A 13,004-nucleotide genomic window follows, 5' to 3' on the forward strand; every position below is an offset into this window, starting at 1 on the left:
CATCACTTTTAATTTGTATACCGTCTTTCTATTTTACAATACAGTCATATCTCGGGTTACAGAAGCTTCAGGTTGTGTGTTTTCGGGTTGCGCACCGTGCCAAACCCGGCAGTACCAGCTGGAGAGCCAGTGTGGTGTAGTGGTTAAGAGCAGTAGTCTCGTAATCTGGGGAACCGGGTTCGCGTCTCCGCTCCTCCACATGCAGCTGCTGGGTGACCTTGGGCCAGTCACACTTCTCTGAAGTCTCTCAGCCCTGCTCACCTCACAGAGTGTTTGTTGTGGGGGAGGAAGGGAAAGGAGATTGTTAGCCGCTTTGAGACTCCTGAAGGGGAGTGAAAGGCGGGATATCAAATCCAAACTCTTCTTCTTCTTCTTCAAAATAGCGACCCGCATGTGCGCAGATGCAACACTGTGGGTTGCAAATGTGCCTCCCGCATGGATCACATTTGCAACCCGAGTGTCCACTGTACTCAAGGTAGAATCATAGAATCATAGAGTTGGAAGAGACCACAAGGGCCATCGAGTCCAACCCCCTGCCAAGCAGGAAACACAAGGTGGTTTACAAGCTGCAGAAACAAGGAATGTACATCTTATAACCATCAATGTAATACAAAAATGTGATAATAAAACATAACTTTAAAATATGCCACCTGCATCAAAAATGTAACATTCAACCATCATTAGAATAGTATAGAATAATAATACCAGCATTTACAATTAAACAGAAATTCAGTCTTAACAATCACAATAAATAATATCTAAACTACAATCAATAAATCGATGGCAAGCCACAGTGCATAAAATAATGCAATACAAATTGAGAAGCAGAGACCGGAGGGTAGGGCAAGGCAGGAGGAATAAGGCCTTGCCTGACGCAGTCTCTCCCCTCACAGGCAATAAAGGTTGAAACTAGCACTTTGAACAACAGATTGCTGTTTCCTTGCAGTCTTGTGCCATGCTTTGACATGCAGTTTGTCACACCCTGGTGGTCTCTCGGGGTGTTGGGGGGGTGTGCAAGTTCCCTTTGAATGTAGAGAAGCTGCACTTTGCACATAAGAAAGGCCTGTGTGTGACCAGTCCCCTAAGTCTTACTTTTTTAAAAAAGAAAACCCCTTTAATTTTTATAACATTTTGACATTTTCAACATTTCAGCACGTGATGTAAATCTTATCTTAAACCTAGTGAAAGGCAGAGAATTTTCTGACATCTGAAGGTGGGACTTCATTTGTGGGGTTACATACCCTCCAACTTACTTTATTAAAAGTGGATTAAAGCACTCAATCACCACTTTTTAAAATGAACTTTTTTTCCAGTTTGATGGGGGAAACGCATCAAAAAGAGTGGAGCAAATGAATGATTAATGCAGAGGCGCTGAGTTGCACCCAACATTGGGTGCTTGTCGCGCATGCATGACGTCACATGTGCTCGACCTTCAGCACTCTGGCGCAACCCTGCTGATGAGCCCAGTGCAATTTCCTGTCTGGCTCTCTGGGCTCATCAAAGGGTCGTGCAAGAGCATTGGATCTTCAGAGCGCTGGCCTCCTCCACCCGCTCAAAACTGAGGGGGGCCCAGCCCCTTGCCCAGAGAGTTTGAGGGGGCCAAAGACACCTTAGCCCCTTGGGGTTGGCGCACCTGGATTAATGCAAAGACATGTAAACACCCCACACCAAGCAAATCAGGATGTTTTTTGTCCTATAACCTCGTTGCAAGTAAATTGGAACAAATACTCAATAAAAAAGACCATGCATAGTTCAATATCTGCATAGCCTTTGTGCCAGGACATCAGGATGAATGCTGAATAAATAGGTTGCAGGAGCCCCTAGTTGTTGGGGCAAAATGATGGTGCGGTAACAGTCCCAGGTTCTCTGAAGCCACAATTCATAATTTTAAGAGTACTGTAAATGGTTATATGCTGGAAAAATCTGTTGCTCCGGGACAGAATCTGTAATACAGGCTGCACAGTAGTTCTTCTGCACAGTGGATGCCAGCACCAAGACAGACACACACAACCTGAATGTTGTTATTCAACACTTACTTGCTTATTCTATTTTTTTGTTTGGGGAGTCAGGGAGAGAGACAGTCTTCTGCAATAACACTATAATGGAGCCGCTCAAAGACAAAAAACCTGTCCAATTCTTTCCAAGACAATCTTCTAGACTCATCAGCATAGACAATCACCCCTTTCATTTGTGCCATAATAGGAAGATTTTAAGCAATACCTTTTGATTGGAGTTGGACTTGGAGAGGCTAAAGAGGTGGTGGGAGGGAGGGAACCCCACCATGACTTAGCTGGGGGCCTTATTTGAAATGCAACAAGGCTGCGAAATGGACAGTGCAATTTCCCATGTGGGGGCTGTTGGGGAAAAGAATGAGGCACTTGTCCCAGTTTTCTTAATTGTCTCTGATTGCTGTTTGTGTAGCCCTTTCACTTTTCAGGCCTGAAAATCACCTTCGAGGGTTCCTCCGGTTTCCTTCCCGCAACCCTTATGTGCTATTTTGTGTGTGTGTGTGTGTTGTGCGCAGATATATATAAATCAACCAAGGGCTTACAAAACAGCAAATCATTTGACCATTACAACAGTGGGGGGCTTTGTGTCTGATTTTAGCCTTTAAAATTTGTTTTATCCAATTGACCTTACAGGGATATTTAAGGGACAGCTGGCAGGAGAGAATGTATTAAGTGGCGCAGGGAACATGTTCGTGATTAAGGTGATATTCTTAACCTGGCACTTATTATGCTTCGCCCTGTTTGTTTCTCACCAATAACTCCCCCCTGCCCTGCCCCCCCCAAAAGAGAGGTGCTAATTTCCAGTAACAGAAGAGCCTGATGAATCTTTTCAAGGCTCTTTTAGTCACATTGACTGAGACCCTTGATATGCTCGTAGCAGGACCATACCACACTATGTGGGTTGGGAAAAACGCCTGAGGCTGTTGTTGCTTTTTGCTCTGGGGAAGAGATGTGGGGTCACCATCCCAAATCCAATCCCAGCAAACCTATTCCCAAAGTTTTATTTTTGCAGAAAGGGGCAGTTATTTTCAAGCTCTGGAGGCAGAAACAACCATCCGGCGTGGGTTATGAAAGGTTAGCAAAATCTCTCTCACACCCCCCCCCCGGAATCATGGGGTCCATGTGGATATTAGAATGTTTCGGGAGCAGGGTTCCCACCTGAGCAATTAAAATAAAAAACAAAAATATGCAAAACGTTTCCCAAGCCTGCATACACATCCCTCTTGTCAGTGGGTGGGGTGCTTCTGCTGTTTGGGCTGCTTAAGTCCAGGTGTTGCTATGTAATATTTATATGCCACCCTTCAAACGCCTTATCAGAGTGGCTTACAATTTAACACCCCCACCCCCCAAAAATACCTAAAATTGTGCTGACATCTTTAAATGTATGCAAGCATCTTGAATATAATGTTAGACTAACCTGAATAAAATGGATGGTGGGGGAGAGTAAAAATTATGGGAAAATAAAAATATAAAAAAGTTTTGCCAGGTGCTGGGAAGACATCCGAGTGAGCGCCAGGTGAAACTCTCTAGGGAGAGCATTGAAAAAATGGAGGTGCCACCGGGAGCCACCCACCACACTCGGATGGCAACGGAACCCAAGGAAGGAGCTTTCGTTGTAATCTCAAAGTATAGGCTGGCACATGTGGAGGCAGGTGATTTCTTGGATAAATTGCTACATTTTTATTAAAGTAACAAAAGTGGACATTTTTCGATATATCTGTACATTTTGCATATAAAAACACTATTGTACAATAATCATCCCTCCCCCCAACACAAAATAGCTTACAAACTTTGTATTATTTGCACCAGTTATGAAAAGTAGGTCCCGCTCAACAGTCCAGCTCAAGTTTTGCAAACGTTTTTGAAAAGAAAGGGAGGAAAGGGCACACTCACACCCATAAGCTGTTCCTAAATCACAGCTAGTCAGCACTGCAACAGTTTGTGTCAGGCTTGTAGTCAGAAGGCAACAAAGAGCATACATCAATTCACAGCTTTTACATGCACATTACAAAACAGATTTTGGCCAAATTTGGTTGGCTTAATGCTAACAACAACAAAAATCTTAATACTACATTCCATGCCTGGTCAAATAGATATTTGGTAACCTTTTCTGTTCCCCCAATCAATCCTTCAAAGATGTTGGGGAGGTTTCTTGCTTTTTTGCAGAGTTTACAGGGAGGTTAGACAACGTGGGCTGTTTACTGAGTTTGGATTTGTCTGCAGAGAGGTCAGGTGATGTTGCCTTGAGCAAATGTTAATCCACACTTTCATTCCCATCTTTATTGCAAAAAGGCTGGTTGGGGGGCGTTTGTTCAAAAGCCCCAAATTGCTCTTCAATTGTACAACCTGATTTTGCCAGTGACAGAATCCCACCCACAAAATAGCAACAGTCTGGAAGCCCCGACAGCTGCACTTTTTTCATCCTTATTTTCCTAATAACTAGTTTTAAGGGGCTAAGACAAAAGGCCACGAGGAAAGGATGTGTTGGGAAGGAACTTGGAACAAAGAGGTTGTCTAAACACTGTCTAACAACAAGAATATGTGTGAGTGCAACAATGAGAATTGTATTAGCATAAGATGTTTAATGAAAACCGGTCCAACCCTGACAGCGAAAGGAAACTCAGGCATCCTTGCCAGGAAAGGACAAAGCTGGCCATGAAGTTGCAGCATTTGGCCTCAAGAGTGCACTGCAAGGCAGTTCAAGCCAAACCTTTGATGGGCAACCACCGCTGCAAAAAGAATGAACAATGGAGTGAATCTGCTACAATGGTCATTATTTTTTTTAAATAAAATAAAATCCCATAGCAACAGGCTCTTCCCTTCAGCTTTTCTGTGCCGTCTTGATTAGAAACAGCTGCATTTCCTTTTAATTAAAAAACAAACAAACCTTGGAAGAACACATAGGAAGATTAACCTGATCAGGTTTAATACCCTTTAAGATTCCTCCAGTGTCAAGCTCTGTCTTTGGAGGTTTGTTCTGCAGTATATTACATGTCGCTAGCAGACATGGGGTACAGCAGGAATAAATGAAGGTGGGGTGGGAGAAAGCTGGTAAATTTGTTCTGGTGTTATTATCATTTACAGTGGTACCTCAGGTTAAGAACTTAATTTGTTCCGGAGGTCCGTTCTTAACCTGAAACTGTTCTTAACCTGAGGTACCACTTTAGCTAATGGGGGCTCTTGCTGCCGCTGCGCAATTTCTGTTCTCATCCTGAAGCAAAGTTCTTAACCGGAGGTACTATTTATGGGTTAGCGGAGTCTGTAACCTGAAGCGTCTGTAACCTGAGGTATTACTGTATTGAATTTGTATACCATCCAAAGAGCTCCGTGTTCTGTGGATTTTGAAAATAAATGGCAGTCTGCGATCAACAAATGCTTTCTGTATGTACATACAGATAAGCCTGCAACATACATGAGTATAATTTGTGCACATTAAGCTTTATGCACGTGGCACAATAATAATCAAATATATACTAATACTAATAATAGGGGCGGAAAGGGGGCAGAAGACCAGGAAAAGCAACTTTGGCAATCCTGCTCACCGTTGAACCCAAAGGGTTTTGACTATCCGCGATTTGGACTTTAGATCCATTCTCCGGAATGTAACCGCAGCGTAAGTTGCGACTTTACCGTATTCCATAAATAATTCTGGGAGCTGTATCATAGAATTGTAGAGGTGGAAGGGATACAGAGGGTCATCTAACCCAACTTCCTGCAATGCAGGAATCTCAACTGAAGCACCCATGACAGATGGCCGTTCAAGCTCTGCTTCAAAACTTTCTGTGAAGGAGAATCCAGCACCTTCCGAGGGAGTCTGAAAGTTATTCAGCTTGTTCTGTTACGGCTGCCCACCTCATCTCCCTCCCTTTCTGCAGTCGGTTTCACTGTTAAAAATTGAGCTGAGCTGCCCAAGGCCGGGATTTGCAAAGATCGCCTTCACCAATAGCACTGTATGAAGGAACGAAGGAATACCAATAATAAAAAACTTGAGTGTGCAGTGGCATTGCACAATGACTCCCTGCTGTTTATCAAATGTGATTCTTTAGCCTATGATTGCCCAGTTTTAGACAAAGGTTTGGATGTCTCGAATCAGGTAAGCAACATCCCAAAAACCCATATACCTTTGGCGAGATGCTGTATAAAACGCCAGATGAAAAAGAATATCCACTCGCGCACTTATTATGCAAATTCAACTCAATCCAGGGAGGGAAGAAGGCTTCGACATTCAAAAACTAGATGAGGAGAGTACATGATTATACAGGCCTTGCTTGCGCCATTACTAAAATTAGATCATTTCTTTTGTTCTGCTGTACCTTCTGCTCTATTTGCAGGGAATCGTATTAGCAACGGAAACTGTGAGAATCTGTCCAAACATATTAAGTAAAGTTAGGGACTAAAATAATGAAGGCCTATTTAAAAGCTCATTTGAGTGTTTCAGTTATAGGAAGTCGTTTAAAACTAATCATAGCCCATAGTGAAAAAACAATAGATCGGCCCAATTAAAACTTGCTGTGAGTGGTCTTTGTTGCAGCATTTTAACTATTTATACATTTCGTGTACGAAACCTCACAGTATAATTCTCCTTGACCTGAAACGAGTAAATCAATGCTTCTGAAACTTCTGAGGACTTTGAAAATCAAAATCCTATACATCTTTCAGCCAGAAATGTTTACCTTTATAGTGCAGTCTTAAGCATGTCTACTCAGAAGTAATCCCATACTTCCCTGGGGGTATGTGTGTATAAGGATTCGAGCTTTAGAAGGTCTAGGAGTTCCCTGCCCTGAAAGAAGCACACTTCCATCAGATTCTGATATGGGCGTGTCTCCCCGCAACTGGAAAAAGCCATGGTTTATTCAGAGACACAATAGGTGGACAGTCTCTTAGGAGGTCTGGTAATTTTGCTGTCTCTCTTGCTTTGTCTCTGATGAGCTCATCTAGTGGAAGCTAATGCGGAGGACATAAATAGGAAATTCTCTGGGGCAGCCCCTAGGTTGTGGAACTCCCTCCCCATAGAGGTGTGTCCGGCACCTTCGCTATAGAGTTTTTGGCAAACACTGCCATGCCACTAAGGCTGTGTGCGCACTGTACCTTTAAAGCACATCTGAAGCACATTTTTCTTCTAAATTAATTCTGGGCACTGTCGTTTTATTAAAGGTTTCTGGGAACTGTAAGTCCAGGCCTTTTTTTCAGCTGGAATTCATCAGAACTCAGTTCCAGCACCTCTCAGGTGGGCGCCATTGCTATTATAAGAGAACAAGGGAGGCGTTTATCGTGAGTTCCAGCACCAGTCAAAGGGGTAGGGGTGAAAAGAGGGGGGGAAATGTGACTTTATTGGTAACTGGTCACATGCTGGCTCTTAACAGCTCATGGCTTTGGGACACAATCTTACTATAGAATCATAGAATTATTGAGTTGGAAGGGACCATAAGTATCATTTAGTTCCACACCCTGCAATGCAAGAATCTCCCACCCAACGTGGGACTTGAACCCAAGACCCTGAGATTAAGGGTCTCATGCTCTACTGACTGAGCTATTTCCCTTCTGTACCCTTGTAGTAGATTTCTCTGTCAACTTAAGGGAGACATATCCTCTTACTCGCCTTTCCTCTAAACTACAAAGCCCCAACCTTTCCTAATAGGGGGGTAGCTCCATCCCCTTGATTATTTCGGTCACCCTGCTCCAAACCTTTTCCCACTCCCATAGTTCCTGACCATTGACCATCCTGGCTGCGGTTGATGGCAATATCTGGAATGCCTCTAGTTTCCCCGCTTTCCCTTAAAGCCTAAACTCATGGGTAGGCAAAATAAGGCCCGGGGGCCGGATGCGGCCGAATCGCCTCTCAATCCGGCCCACAGACGGTCCGGGAATCAGTGTGTTTTTCCATGAGTAGAATGTGTCCTTTTATTTAAAATGCATCTCTGGGTTATTTGTGGGGCATGGGAATTTGTTCATTTTTTTTTCCTTTTCAAAATATAGTCTGTCCGTCCCCAGGTCTGAGGGACAGTGGACTGAAAAAGTTTGCTGACCCCTGCCTAAAGGCATCTAGCATTTCAGTACTGTATTGGGCATTTTAATTACTGTACGTCTCATTTTGATCTATTGTAAACTGTTTTTGAGGGCGCTGTTGTTGTTTTAAACATCATAGCGGTGTATAACTTCCTGAATTTGCTAAAGTTAATATTTAGGAAAATTTAATTTTTAACTATTAAGTTTGTTCAGTAACTCTCAATCTCAGGGTCAGGGGTCTAAGACCACATCAGGTGAAAGACTCCTGGCACTGCAGGGGAGCTAGACTAGCTGACCCTTGTGTCCCCTTCTAACTGTACAGTTGAGTCCATGAAATATTATGAAACAAACACAAACAAATACCCAAATTTGACTTATTCATTGTCGAATCACTGACTCCAGCTACAAAAACTGAGGATGCGCAAGAGGCCAGAGACCATATATTTTATATTTTACTTCATTTAGCAATGTTTTCTTTTGAAACGTTTTAAGACTTTAGTTGTTGTTAACTTTGTTTGTGTTCAATATGTATGCTAGAGTTGACCTCCAGTGTAATCTTTTGTTTTGAAGTCTCTTTAAGATGTTTTAGTTTCCTGTTAATTAGGTTGCTTTGAATGTATACTTTATATTTGACTTTCTTCAGTAACGTTTCATTCTGGATTGTTTCGTTTGATGTTTTAATGTGCCTCAAACCACGACCCATAAAGCACCAATGTTGCATGCCTTTTACTAGGGGCTTCTATTTGTGTTGTGTGTTGTAAACTGCTCTGTGGTCTTCTGGCAAAGGGCAGTAAATAAATTTAATAAATAGTAATAATAATAGTGTAAAGCAGTGAACTTCAGCTGAGGGGCCGGGACCCACTACTTGGGTCGTGGGGTGATCTAACATGGGTCACATGAGCAGCACTGCCAACATATATAAATATAAATTTATAAATTAAAAATAGAAATAGAAACCATGATGGTGTTTTCATATGTGCTGGAAGCCACCAAGTGGAGCTGGGGAGACCTATTTTCCAGGGATGTCCCTGACTTACAGGTTTCTGATTTCATCCTGGAATGTCATGCTTTTCCTTAGGACACCCCTATTTTCATCTGAGAAATGTTGGAGGGTATGGCGTTATCTGACCCTCGAGGTGATCCTATATCGGGAAGATTTTTTTAAATGTTTAATTTTTTATTATGTTTTTATATATGTTGGAAGCTGCCCAGAGTGCTTGGGGCAGCCGAGTAAGATGTGTGTGGGGTTGTTGTTGTTGTTTAGTCGTTTAGTCGTGTCCGACTCTTCGTGACCCCATGGACCAGAGCACGCCAGGCACTTCTGTCCTCCACTGCCTCCCGCAGTTTGATCAAACTCATGCTAGTGGCTTCAAGAACACCATCCAACCATCTCATTCTCTGTCGTCCCCTTCTCCTTGTGCCCTCCATCTTTCCCAACATCAGGGTCTTTTCCAGGGAGTTCTCTCTTCTCATGAGGTGGCCAAAGTATTGGAGCCTCAGCTTCACGATCTGTCCTTCCAGTGAGCACTCAGGGCTGATTTCCTTCAGAATGGAGAGGTTTGATCTTCTTGCAGTCCATGGGACTCTCAAGAGTCTCCTCCAGCACCATAATTCAAAAGCATCAATTCTTCGGCGATCAGCCTTCTTTATGGTCCAGCTCTCACTTCTATACATCACTACTGGGAAAACCATGGCTTTTACTATACGGACCTTTGTTGGCAAGGTGATGTCTCTGCTTCTTAAGATGTTGTCTAGGCTTGCCATCGCCTTTCTCCCAAGGAGCAGGCGTCTTTTAATTTCGTGACTGCTGTCACCATCTGCACTGATCATGGAGCCCAAGAAAGTAAAATCTCTCACTGCCTCCATTTCTTCCCCATCTATTTGCCAGGAGGTGATGGGCCCAGTGGCTATGATCTTCGTTTTTTTGATGTTGAGCTTCAGACCATATTTTGCGCTCTCCTCTTTCACCCTCATTAAAAGGTTCTTTAATTCCTCTTCACTTTCTGCCATCAAGGTTGTGTCATCTGCATATCTGAGGTTGTTGATATTTCTTCCGGCAATCTTAATTCCGGTTTGGGATTCATCCAGCCCAGCCTTTCGCATGATGAATTCTGCATATAAGTTAAATAAGCAGGGAGACAATATACAGCCTTGCCGTACTCCTTTCCCAATTTGGAACCAATCAGTTGTTCCATATCCAGTTCTAACTGTAGCTTCTTGTCCCACATAGAGATTTCGCAGGAGACAGATGAGGTGATCAGGCACTCCCATTTCTTTAAGAACTTGCCATAGTTTGCTGTGGTCAACACAGTCAAAGGCTTTTGCATAGTCAATGAAGCAGAAGTAGATGTCTTCCTGGAACTCTCTAGCTTTCTCCATAATCCAGCGCATGTTTGCAATTTGGTCTCTGGTTCCTCTGCCTCTTCTAAATCCAGCTTGCACTTCTGGGAGTTCTCGGTCCACATACTGCTTGAGCCTTCCTTGTAGAATTTTAAGCATAACCTTGCTAGCATGTGAAATGAGTGAAATTGTGCGGTAGTTGGAGCATTCTTTGGCACTGCCTTTCTTTGGGATTGGAATGTAGACTGATCTTCTCCAATCCTCTGGCCACTGCTGAGTTTTCCAAACTTGCTGGCATATTGAGTGTAGCACCTTAACAGCATCATCTTTTAAAATTTTAAACAGTTCAGCTGGAATACCATCACTTCCACTGGCCTTGTTATTTGCAGTGCTTTCTAAGGCCCCTTTGACTTCACTCTCCAGGATGTCTGGCTCAAGGTCAGCAACCACACTACCTGGGGTGTACGAGACATCCATATCTTTCTGGTATAATTCCTCTGTGTATTCTTGCCACCTCTTCTTGATGTCTTCTGCTTCAGTTAGATCTTTACCACTTTTGTCCTTTATTATGGTAATCTTTGTACGAAATGTTCCTTTCATATTTCCGATTTTCTTGAACAGATCTCTGGTTCTTCCCATTCTGTTGCTTTCCTCTATTTCTTTGCATTGCTCGTTTAAGAAGGCCTTCTTGTCTCTCCTTGCTGTTCTTTGGAAATCTGCATTCAATTTCCTGTATCTTTCACTATCTCCCTCGCATTTTGCTTGCCTTCTCTCCCCCGCTATTTGTAAGGCCTCGTTGGACAGCCACTTTGCTTTCTTGCATTTCTTTTTCATTGGGATGGTTTTAGTTGCTGCCTCCTGTATAATGTTGCGAGCCTCCATCCATAGTTCTTCAGGCACTCTGTCCAGCAAATCTAAATCCTTAAACCTGTTCCTCACTTCCACTGTGTATTCATAAGGGATTTGGTTTAGATTGTATCTTACCTGTCCAGTGGTTTTTCCTACTTTCTTCAGTTTAAGCTTGAATTTTGCTATAAGGAGCTGATGATCTGAGCCACAGTCAGCTCCAGGTCTTGTTTTTGCTGACTGTATAGAGCTTCTCCATCTTTGGCTGCAGAGAATATAATCAATCTGATTTCGATGTTGCCCATCTGGGGATGTCCATGTGTAGAGTCGTCTCTTGTGTTGTTGGAAAAGCGTGTTTGTGATGACCAGCTTGTTCTCTTGACAGAACTCTATTAGCCTTTGCCCTGCTTCATTTTGATCTCCAAGGCCAAACTTGCCAGTTGTTCCTTTTATCTCTTGATTCCCTACTTTAGCATTCCAATCCCCTATAATGAGCAGAACATCCTTCTTTGGTGTCACTTCGATAAGGTTTTGTAAGTCTTCATAGAACTGGTCAATTTCAGTTTCTTCAGCACCAGTAGTTGGTGCATAAACTTGGATTACTGTGATGTTAAAAGGTCTGCCTTGGATTCGTATCGAGATCATTCTATCATTTTTGAGACTGCATCCCAGTACAGCTTTCGCCACTCTTTTGTTGACTATGAGGGCCACTCCACTATGACCTGTTCATCTTGGGTGCCCTGCTCGGCGTAGTTCATAGCTTCTCTGAGTTCTTCAAGCCCCTTCGCCACGGCAAGGCAGTGATCCATGAAGGGGGTGTGTGGGGTATGTATGTATAAATCATCATCATCATCTTAAAAATATAAAGAGGTATAGAAATGAAATGAATAATAATAATGGAATGGGACGTCCCTATTTTCATTGGATAAATGCTGGAGGGTACAGATCTAGCCAGATGGACGGGGTAATAATAACAATAAGAGATTTCCCTCCCTGAAAATATAAAGCGGTATAGAAATAATAATAATAAGAATAATAATAGATTTTTGTCTTTAAAGTATAAAGCGGTATAGAAATGAAATGAATAATAATAATGGAATGGGACGTCCCTATTTTCATTGGATAAATGCTGGAGGGTACAGATCCAGCCAGATGGGCGGGGTAATAATAACAATAAGAGATTTCCCTCCCTGAAAATATAAAGCGGTATAGAAATAATAATAATAAGTATAATAATAGATTTTTGTCTTTAAAGTATAAAGCGGTATAGAAATGAAATGAATAATAATAATGGAATGAGGCGTCCCTATTTTCATCGGAGAAATGCTGGAGGGTATGGACCCAGCCAGATGGGCGGGATAATAATAATAATAATATATTAACCTCCCTTAAAATATAAAGCTGTATAGAAATAAAATGAAAAATTATTATGGAATGGGACGTCCCTATTTTCATTGGATAAATGCTGGAGGGTATGGACCCAGCCAGATGGGCGGGATAATAATAATAATATATTTCCCTCCCTTAAAATATAAAGCTGTATAGAAATAAAATGAAAAATTATTATGGAATGGGACGTCCCTATTTTCATTGGATAAATGCTGGAGGGTATAGATCCAGCCAGATTGGCGGGGTAATAATAATAATAATAAATTTTCCCCCTTGAAAATATAAAGCGGTATAATAATAATAATAATAATAATAATAATAATAATAATAATAATAAAGGGGTTTTGCCAGCTGCCCGCCTTTCTTCTGCCGGAGCCTCTTCAGGTGAGAGAGCCTGTTGTTAACAAAGCAGCC

General features: G+C 42.4%; 1 long non-coding RNA gene across 1 annotated transcript; it reads right to left on the bottom strand.

Moving 5' to 3' along the window:
- Window positions 1-3,665: 3,665 nt before the first annotated feature.
- Window positions 3,666-7,992, bottom strand: LOC309531311. Its single transcript, XR_014219209.1, has 2 exons — window positions 6,131-7,992; window positions 3,666-4,738 (listed from the first exon to the last, which is right to left on the bottom strand). It is a non-coding gene; the product is annotated as an uncharacterized lncRNA (long non-coding RNA).
- Window positions 7,993-13,004: the final 5,012 nt, after the last annotated feature.

Source organism: Podarcis vaucheri, assembly GCF_965113315.1.
Source record: "Podarcis vaucheri genome assembly, chromosome: 1".
Classification (NCBI taxonomy): Eukaryota; Metazoa; Chordata; class Lepidosauria; order Squamata; family Lacertidae; genus Podarcis; species Podarcis vaucheri.